The 10,563-nt window shown below is 43.3% G+C and overlaps 1 protein-coding gene across 2 annotated transcripts in view; it reads right to left on the bottom strand.

Annotated features, from left to right (window-relative positions):
• LOC116846159 (ras-related protein Rap-2a) overlaps positions 1-10,106 on the bottom strand; it is a 58,042-nt gene extending 47,936 nt beyond the window's left edge. For both annotated transcript variants that reach the window (XM_032819657.1, XM_032819667.1), the window contains exon 1: positions 10,037-10,106. The gene's annotated coding sequence lies outside the window, so the exon portion shown is untranslated. The remainder of the gene's footprint in view (positions 1-10,036) is intronic.
• Between the last annotated feature and the right edge of the window lie 457 nt (positions 10,107-10,563).

Below are 10,563 nucleotides of genomic sequence, written 5' to 3'. Positions count from 1 at the left end.
GCGAGAATGGGTGGACGAATGGATTGCTTCGAAACAAACATCGTTTTATCGAGATGGTATCGCCCAGTTGCCAGAAAGATGGCAAAAAGTTGTAGAAAGTGATGGAAAATACTTTCATTGAAATAATTTAAATAAATTTTTTACAATAAATGCTTTTTCTCAGTATTTTTTGGGCGGAAACTAAGTTAAGGTCCTAATATTTAATTATTTAATTATTTAATGTACTCTACATTATATTATCAATATTTTATAATATTTAATTAATTACTACACGTGTTCACAATAGCTTTTATTACGTTCATACTGCGTTGTAATTATTAAGATCTCTATTGAGCTATTTAATATGGTTATTTAGTATTTATTTATTACAATACTTTATTCGTGGTTGAATGAGTTTTTATGAATGTATAAATTATGAATTTTTCTGCGCAAGAAATATTTTTCAAAGCAACCGCAGAGCTGCCTCTAAAACTTGCAAATATAAATTGTGGCGCCGCGAGGGATTTGTTTCGGTAAAAAAAGGGCCGGTCAGCAATTCACGTCACGTCGATTATAACGTTTTATTTTGCTGGTTTTATAAAATCTTATGTCTCGTGACATAAATAATCCGGTTAAACGTACAAAATCACAAAATGTTATTTTACTTTGAATCTGTGAACGTGTCATACACACGCGCGCGATATTTCTCTATCAAGTACATGGGATATTGATATTAGTGTCAAATGTAATGCCGTTTTCACACCAGTCTTGTTTGCGCTTTGTAACGCATCTAGAAATTAAATTCATGTTGGAGAGGATGCGCGCACAAAGGATGTCATAAAAATGTCATTGTTTAACGCATTCGCGTGTACGATTGTATGTGTGTGTGTGTGTGTGTGTGTGTGTGTACGTGTGTATACGTGCGCGCAAAAAGTTATTCACAACGAATACCGGTGCGTTTGCCAGCTACCAAGATGTAATTACATTACCGCGTCTTTTCGATACCGCGCGTCCATATATTTCCGTAAAAATCTCCGCGTGAACGTATGCGCGCTCAAAGCTAACGTATAATTACGTGGCGGATCTCGTTAAGGTCTTCTCATTAAGGGCGATATGGAAATGTATGTTTTCGATAAACGAACAGATACGGAAAATGCGAGAACGCGCCCGGCACCAATTACGCTTTTTTAAGTAACGAGAAATTATGCGCCGTTTCCGCGTCTCGCTCTGTCATTTCATCGTTTAACAATACGTTACAATTTTTTCGTTTCGCGCTGCAAAGCAAGACAGACGACAGATTATCATCATCCCATCTGTCCAAAGGGTGATACCCGGAGATCACTATTTCCTTCGTATGATCGCGCAACCGAGATGCTCTGCTAACGTTATAGCCGTGTGATAACACTGCAATAATAATTAGACCTCGTAACACCGCAACTAATTTTAACGACTGCATGTACGTAAACCGATAAATATGCGCGACTCCGCCGCTGTGCTTCGTTTGGCCGAGAGATATTCCGTGTAAGATTAAAATATAGGACGCACGCGCACGCACGTGCGTGCGGTGAGTTTCTCGCACGATGATAATTCCGTTGATGTGAGCCCACAAGTTTTAAATAGATCTTTAATATGCGAAGATATCGTGAATACATTATACCATAGAGTTCTCGGCTTCGGAATGACCGCACGGGTCGTCCGATTCGCCACGTGAGAAGAATTCTCTTCGCCTGCAACCGCGAAGAAACGAGGTTATTTAGCTCGCCGCGATACACTCGGAAGGAGCTTACGTGCTTGACATTTTCCATTTGAAAATCGCGAGGCGCGGGAGGGCGAAAGCCGCGCCTGAGATTTCCCGGACGAGATTCGTGGCCACGTTGTACACTGTCCGCGTCCCGTTTTACGTGGAATCAATTGTCCTGTTTCACGCAGTATAAATAAATCGAGGTGGTCCCGGCCGGCGCTACCGCAAACAAACATTACCGCAGCCCCGTGCAACGTAAGAATTATGTTAAACTATGTATAGCGCGGCGAAAGAACGAATTCGAAGAGCTGCAGGTCGCCGATCGCCAGAACGCGCTCGCTCGCCCCACGATATTTGCACTCCCAAGAAATGCAAACTCACATTCTCTCTTATATTGTATAATATCCTATATATCAAAAAAATACTTGCAGCAACTACATTTTCTTTTATTTGCGCAAGTCTCGATAAGTACTATCGATTAATAATCGTAAAGCACAACGGTATTATTCATTCGACATGAATTTTAAATATCTAAAAAAGTGTAATCTTTTTTCTTCTCAATAAGAATAATAATTTCAAAGGGTGTAGTTCAATTATTAGTTACAGACGTCCAGTTAGCTATTGTGAATTTTGTTCATACTTGTAGGAAGCTTACGTAAAATGATCCTAGAAACGTGCTTTTTCAGTATGTATAGTTCGTCATGGGAGACTCTGTATAAGAGGATTATATTTTTCTTGCGGAATCCGCAAGAGCTTGTTTATATGAATAACCTGGTGTTATTTTATAATTATTTCGACAACTAATCGCTCTCTCACCCCCGCTTTGAATAATTGATTCCTATCACGTAGCACAGAGTAATCGAATTCGCCGTAACTTACGTAATCTGAGCTCCTACGCGTCGAATTACATAAGTCGATAGGAAATATCCGCGCGCGAAATCGCTACGGCAATCTGGAGGTGAAACGCGCGCACCGAATTATTGAGGTGTGAGAGGAAACGAGGGATCTTGCCGAGATTTATGGGGATAATTACAAAATTCGCGACGCTCGCTCGCACAATTCCCCGGTGATCCGATGGACTTCGAGCGGTTTGACATGCCATCGTCGCCAAGTGCGTCTCGTCGAGACCGTTCGTCAAAGCTCGAGAGGAGCTCAGGGGTCGTGCCAAGCCAAAATTCGTGTAAGCTCCCAGCGATCTGCGTAACGATAAAAATCGTATCCCATAAGGTTCATTCCCCCCGCACGTGAGATCGGTTCATCGGGCACTGAAAAGCTCCCGCACTCGAGACGTCGTTGACTCACAGCGCGATATAACTCGAGATAATCCGTCGCGCGAAACAGAGGGATCCGATTACTCGTGCATAGAGTGTAACGAATGTTCACCCAGAGGACGATTTCAGGCAAATTTCGGTTTACCGAAACTTCATTTCAGAATCTGAAGTACTTAAATAAGTTTCCTCGGTATACAAACAAATGAAAGAGAGAGAAGGAAGAAATAAGAGCTAACTCCGTTAGCGTAGCTCTTATTTGGAGACCAGACGAGAAACTCGATCGTAGAATCAGAAAGATTTCCGTACGAGATATTTACTCACCTAATCGTCTTCAGTTATTTCAACTGAGTCTTAACATAACTGAATATTCAAGCGAATCTCTTCAATCACGGTAACAGAGATGTTATTTCTCGTCATCGAGTTTGCTCGTCTGCTCTCTGTCCAGTTACATGAACTGAAATTTGTTTTCCATGTGGGAGCCAGTGATTGTTGTCAGATATTATTATCCTCCCATATTTTACAATCGCGACTGGTTCTCGTAGGAGGCTTTCTCTCTTTCATTCGGTAGAATCTAAAGTAAAGTTCACCGAGATATGAAACATTTGAAATTTAAACACACATTAGAGAAGCGGCCATCGTATTCGCAATTGGGGAAAATTCATTTCGAATGTGCCAAGAAATTCGCGCGTCGAGGAGAAGCCGATTAGCACGAGACGCTTTGTAGGTAAGAATCCATGGCGGGATTGCGTCCTCGAGTATACCGAGCGAATATTCTGCTCCATACCGTATCGAAAGGCGGATGATATTCACGTCGTGAAAACGCGTGTCCCTCCTAATTGCAGAGGCCGCTATAACCGAGCAGCAAACGATCTGCGTAGCGGATCTTTCTGTGTTCTCCTCATCGCGAACTGAGATACTCCACTGTGCGAGAGCGCTACGTTGTTCCCTGACCCACCCTAAGATCGTGCCAGGAATGCATATTATATACAGACACAATGTTATTCACGAGAATATACAAGAACATGCGGGTATATGCCTGTGAGTTGCTCCTTTCCGCGACTTCGCGACCTTCTTGCCACGATTCGCGCGCCCAAGTTCGCATTCGAAGCTGAAGCGCCAGCAAGCTAGCATTGGTTTCTGCGCGCCATTCTGAGATATTAACCTACTTCGAGTTGATGTGCGACGGATAAATCGAAAGGTTGCGTATCTTAGATCCTGACAATTGCTGCTCGCGAACGCCACCCTCCCCATCCGCACCCTTTCGTCTCTTCTGTGACGCAAGCACGAGCACGATTTCAGCGCGAGACAAATGAAGAGAAAATACAGACGTGCGCGCGCGCTAGAGAAAGAGAGAGAGAGATTTATTCGCGAGATCTCCGTACATTCGAATCATGCCTTTTAAATTCAACATCTCGACGTATTCATTAAGGGAAGGTTTATCTCGAGGCGAGGACGAGAGAAATCGTGCAAGGGAGGCGCAGAAGGAGATTACGATTTTTAATCACTTAGCCGTATTGCCATATTGACCGGCTGACGTTTTCCCGAGTTTCTCCCAAACGACAAGAATAATACTCAGCGAGCTCGCGCGATAATTAATTTCAGAGGAGTTCGGCTCATTCCGCCCAACGACAGCTGCGAACTCGATGTAATGCGTCGGCTGCTTTCCCCATGTTTAAGCTGCGATTTTTCGCGGCGCAAAAAGCAACGTAGCAGAGCAGCTTATGCGCGTACAAACTCTACTTCTTTTTCGAGTAACGGCGAGACCGTCGGAAATCCGCCGGCAATACCTCGCCCACCGCACAAGAAACTTTCAGCGCGCGATCCCGACGAGATATATCGTTCGAGCATTCCTTGACGTGTACCGTCGAGCATCCCGAGATCATCCCGCCTCGCTGTATTTAACATCACCGAGGTACTTACCGGAAGACATACGAGTCGACTTGAATTCCGCGCGAAATAAAAAAACAAAGTTACACCGCGTCGTGGGATGGAGCCGCTTCTCCCTCATGTAGAAGTTTCTCCCGGCGCGCGAGTTAATCCGATGGTGAACTTAGTTTTTGTAATTAATCCATGGCTAACTATGGATTTATATCATTCCCGTTAACGGGGGAGAGCACGCGATGCTTTCAGCAGCTCGCGAAACTCGCGTTGCAACAAATTGCGAAATCGCATTAGCGCGACGGAGAAAGAAACGTGCGCTAACTCGAGCACGCGCGCGCATTTTCATTTTTCTCTCACCCCCACCCGTGGCCTCACGCACTTTTCCATTAATTAGCATAATGCTGTAAGCCTTGATCAGAGAGAGTGAAATCCAGCATAATGAAAGCGCGATATAAAGCTGATGTGCGAGTCTCGCGTAAGACGTACGATCGATTTATCGGGTTGGATTACAAAGTTCCTCGGCGACATTAAAGCCGACCCGACGGCGCACAAACGGGGATTTGCACGGTATTAAGCTTTCAAGCGTCGCCCCTTGTTCTTTAAATATCACACTTTAAACGCGCCGGTACGTGTCCGCGCGACTACGCTGTCCTGCTCCGAAAATTTCACGCGTTTGTCGCGGAGCCGTTTTGAAATTGAGAACAGGACACAAAGTGGCTCAAAGGCTTCTCTTCTTTTCGCCGCATCACGATATGATGCTTCTTGAAACCAACTGAGGACATTGCGAAACAACGAAACTGCAGCGGGCAGCTGGTATTCTTGTATAATTAAATGTCGACGCTATATCCACCGCATTATATCCAGAATGCGTCACTTCAATTAGACGTTCGAGCTCCTAATTTCAACTTTCGTAATTCGCCGCTCGTAATTGCAATACTTGGGATTTTTCAATTCTCAAGAGGATATTGAGCCGGCGGTCCACGATGACACGAATCTCTCAACACACCATTTTCTGCGCTGACGTAATGGCAGTTAATTTATCGGTATATTCATCCGTCGATCTAACACATTACGTGCGAGGGACTGACGCAAAGTGGTTACACAATCTCGCAATTGCGTTTGCAATCTCGTATAAGAAACTGCGGCGAAATCCGACACGTATATCGAGTTTGATATTATGTAAACGGCATTTGATTATGGCGACGAGAAGAAAAGCATGCGAGTTGAAATTTTGCTTCCACATAATGTTATACCATGAGACACTCGTTGGATTCTTCAAATTCGGCGAAATGAATTTGCAGAGTCATTGTGGAACCGAAATTTCGACTCGGCTGTCGCGCAAAACTTTTTTTCATGTTCGCTCGAGCGCCGTGCGCACGACGTTTCGCAGCAAGCTCACACTGTATCTCCCTAATGCACGATAAAGGAAAAGTTTCCCTCCATATTGAGCAATAAAACTTTTATGATCATCGCCATCGAGGATCAAATGCGATATCATTCGCCCGCCATCGTATATAACGTATCAGAATCGTTTCCTTTGATCTACGTATTTTTTGTGATCAATTTCGAAGTATATCTTTCGGAGTGTCGAGAGGATTTAAAGTTGCAGATACGATTGGAAGTGAAGGACTCCGGAAATTGAGCATTGGAGCTGCCAACGAGTGACAATGGTCTGGTTGTCCAGAGGACGATTTCGGATAAATTTTAACGAAACTTTATTTCAGAATTGAGAGTTTCACCGAAATATAAGGGAAATATTGGAAATTTGAAGTCTCCTACTGGAAAAATAGAATGTTATATTCGCATTCAGGGAAAATCGACTCCGAATGAACCGAAGAATAGTCGCGCGCCGAAGTAAAGCCGATTGGTATAAAACGCTTTTGCAAATAGAATTTTCTCAAAACACAGCGCCCAACGTACATACGTGCAAGATTTATCGCTCCGGGTACGTTCATGCCGCTAATTAAACGTACATGATAGTGCGATGCACAATGCAAAATCAATATAAATAAATATGATAGGCATCAAGTAATATCGCGCGTTTAATGCATGATCGCCTTATTAAATGTAATTATTGCTTTATCATATTATCAAAAGGTTATGATCTATTGAATTAATTATAAAATACACCCTACCCCTATCAACCGTCCCTCTTCTTCCTCTCTCTCTTTCTCCCTCTAAACAGACGCTGTAATTATAGCAATAGTCGATGTATTAACGCGCCGTGTACTAAAAGCTCTTAATTTCGAGTAAACAATAATCTCATTGCGTCAGATCCCGGGAGATGTGGCCGGCCTGGTGCCGCGGCCGCTGATGCGTTTACCTAAATCGTCCGCTTGATATCTGGAGCCGTGGCTGGAGCTTGTGTAACGGAACCTGGTAAATCATGTATTAACTAAACAGTGATTGCGTATGCGATTACTTGCGGACGCTGTGCGGCCGCGCGGAGATCATTAAACTGGATGACCCGGCTTTCACGCGCCATCCTGAGTGCGAATAATCACTGCGATTCAATCAGCGCGGTTTATTAGATATTAGCGCGAATCTACGCGCGGCTCGGGCTGCTGAACGACGTCCCGGTAAAGTCATTATGTCGTCGCTAATACACTTATCGATGTGAGTAAAATATCACAAGAGAAACGTAAACTTCTTCCTCGACTGAACAGACACGCGACGCGACTCGATTGCACATTATAATCCACGTGCAGAGCCTTGCCTCTCGTTACCATCGGAAGCAGTTGCCTCTACGATTATTTCGACGTAATACACCGCATTCGACGACACATTGTTTTGCCATGATCGAGAACGCGCGAGAGGGAAACGATTATCTTCTGCGAAACGTGCTATCAAAATTTTCACGCAATTCTTCTCTTTTCATTCAAGTATCCTTATATTTTTATTTCCGGCGGCGCAGCGGAAATTAAATATTGAATAAATATGAAAAATCACGCTATCACGATCTACCGAGATATCGAAAATGGAATAGATTTTTGTATCAGTTATCACATATCCCATGAATCATTAAATGTGAAATGTAACCACGTTTTCCTTGAACGTGCCTGAAACTTCCTCCGTAACAGCGATTGAATCGATTGATCTTACTTGAAAGCCTCTAAGACAATATTCGACAACCTAATTACCACAACAATAGGAAACTTCCTACGTACGGAGTAGAGCAAGCAACTACAACGGTGTGAATTAAGTACGCCGTCAAATCGGCCAGACTTCATCAATCGATCGCCTCACGAGAACGCTTCAGCTGTTTTACGTCATCGTGAATTGAATCGACAAACGGGATGTGATCTAGCATAGCAGATAGAGCGGTAATATAAGTTTCATTAATACTTCACAATTTTGCTAAGAAATTGAAAGTTGCTTTGTATCCCGAAAAAGGGCGAATAAAAATTACTAATACTCCACAATTTTTATTACAGGTTAATTCAGAAAAAAACACGGTTACTCGTTATGCGCGAAATAAATAAATTGTCACGCGAAATTCGCTTGACTTATTCCACATATCTCGTCGCAATCCTGACTATCATGTTTCCTGACGAGTTTCGAAAGCACGTTCGCGACACGCGATGGAAATCGACTCTCTGCGCGCAGAACATAACACGTGATTGTTCCGTGACTATTGTCACGTATCCTTTATAACATTCGGCAGGAACGCCGTTGTAAACAGCTCACGGATTCAGAGGAAACATCGCTACTTTCGGGAGTTGCCGCACAACGAGAGAGCGACGACGAGTGAAATTGCTCTCTGTCACCGCGCTGAAACTCCCGGAAAGATGAACGTCGCAATCGCGTGCCACAAACGAGACGAATCTAATTACCAGGTCGAGATGGAGGTCGGGATGAATTACGGCTCGTTGCGGTTTCACGCGAAATTCGCGCTGGATCGTGTCGCGCAGTGTCGCTCGTCACGTTTACGGACGCCGTTGATCGGTCGCCGATCTCGCTTTCGACGGCAGGACAGAAGGAACGAAGAGGAAAAGAGAGAAGAGAGCTTTTTCCACCTACCGCAACAAGCTCGCGTATCCAATTTACGAGCCGACCACGCGGAATAATTGAGAGATAAGGCAAAAACGGAGGAAGACGTGCCTTCCTCGGGCGCTTACTCGCGCAACGAGAATGAATTGCGGCAAACGGGGCCGTGATAATGAATTCAACGTTCTTTTGCTCCACGCCGGTTTAATGAACTGCTCAATTAAACAGACGTCCCGGGATAAATTTCTACGGCGCTTCCGCCGACGCACGTCCGACGCTGTCACCGCGATGACATAAGGTGCCATGAATATTTGCCACGGGCAAAATACTCCCTCGAGCTGTACGTATCGAGAGGAAATTCCCCAACTCCGGCATTAATTCTTAAGTGGACAAAAGTTTTTACTGATCAGATACGTGTGAAATGCGACTGCGAAAAATCGCGAAATGATTTTTATATTTATACAGCGATCCACAGCTGTTTATCTCGAGATGAAATGGTAAAGCAATTTTAAATGCACCATCAATTATTGAATCATCCTTTTGTCGTTTCAACGACTTTAACACATTAAATTTTCATTCTGTCAAATTTTGCAACACATAAAATTCATATGATAATAAAATTTCATAATCGGAGGGAGAGATACATATTTTTTCGCAACTATCAATTTGCATACTGCTAAAATCGAGACTCCATTAGAGCTCCATGATAAATTTAATTTGGAAAGCTTTTCTTTGTTGATATATTGTATACATTAATTTGACAGCATTTCAAGATTTCTAATAAAGATTGCTACAGAATTTTATAACCGAAAGGAATAGATCGACAGTAATTGATTATTTCTTATTATTCTCATTATTCTCTCATTTCATATGCGTGATTTATATTTTAAAAACTGAACTGTGCTGTTAAAAAATTGATTATATTTTTAGTAAAATTTATTATTATTATCTAGTGAAATTATTCTTCAGCGAAGCAGACCTTGTTAACAATCTATTTCTATATTATTAAGAATGATAAAATTGAGAAGAATTTATATGAAAAAAAAAAGTAAACTACAATATTCTCTCCATATAGAAATAAAATTCTTCTTTGCGAAAACGTTTCGAACAAATTTGAATACGACAGTTTCAAAAACTGTACCGTATGTATTATAATACATAAAATTGTTGAGGGTACCTTCTTTTCAACTGAACGACGCTGTCGACGGTATTTAACGTTCTTGAGCAGCCACTCAAAAAGCTAACTGGAAATTCGCAACCAAAGCTCAGCTCCCTGAGAGATTGTCGCATTGGTCACGCCTCATCCTTGTCGAAGAAAGCGGGGTTCTCGCGAATGCTGCGCGATTTGCAGAGTTTCGGCAGATTTTTCCGGAGATCGCCGTCGCTCGTGGAACTCTCGCGTCCTACGACAGCGTTGCTCCTGGAAGGCACGATAACCTCGGTCAGCGGTGTCACTGTGGCGAGCCTCAGAGCCTGAAACGCGATCGATTACATACATTACGGCTGTAAGGGACCGCAAAATGCTCGCGTTGACACGCACGCGAAGTGCAGGCCGTAAATTCGCTGCGAGCGGCGGACGAGTACGCGTCACGTCGAGATGGACGTCCGACATAATTGGATCAATTCGTGTGATGCAGCTTTGGTTCCGAGCCAATTTAATTGCCCGCGCTGTCACATACACACCCGTAGTCTGATCTCACGGCG

This window comes from Odontomachus brunneus, unplaced genomic scaffold (assembly GCF_010583005.1).
Source record: "Odontomachus brunneus isolate Ranch 3 - 2012 unplaced genomic scaffold, Obru_v1 Obru_scaffold_004, whole genome shotgun sequence".
NCBI lineage: Eukaryota > Metazoa > Arthropoda > Insecta > Hymenoptera > Formicidae > Odontomachus > Odontomachus brunneus.
Note: the sequence above shows the minus strand (reverse complement) of the source record. Positions and strands in the feature narration are given on the sequence as shown.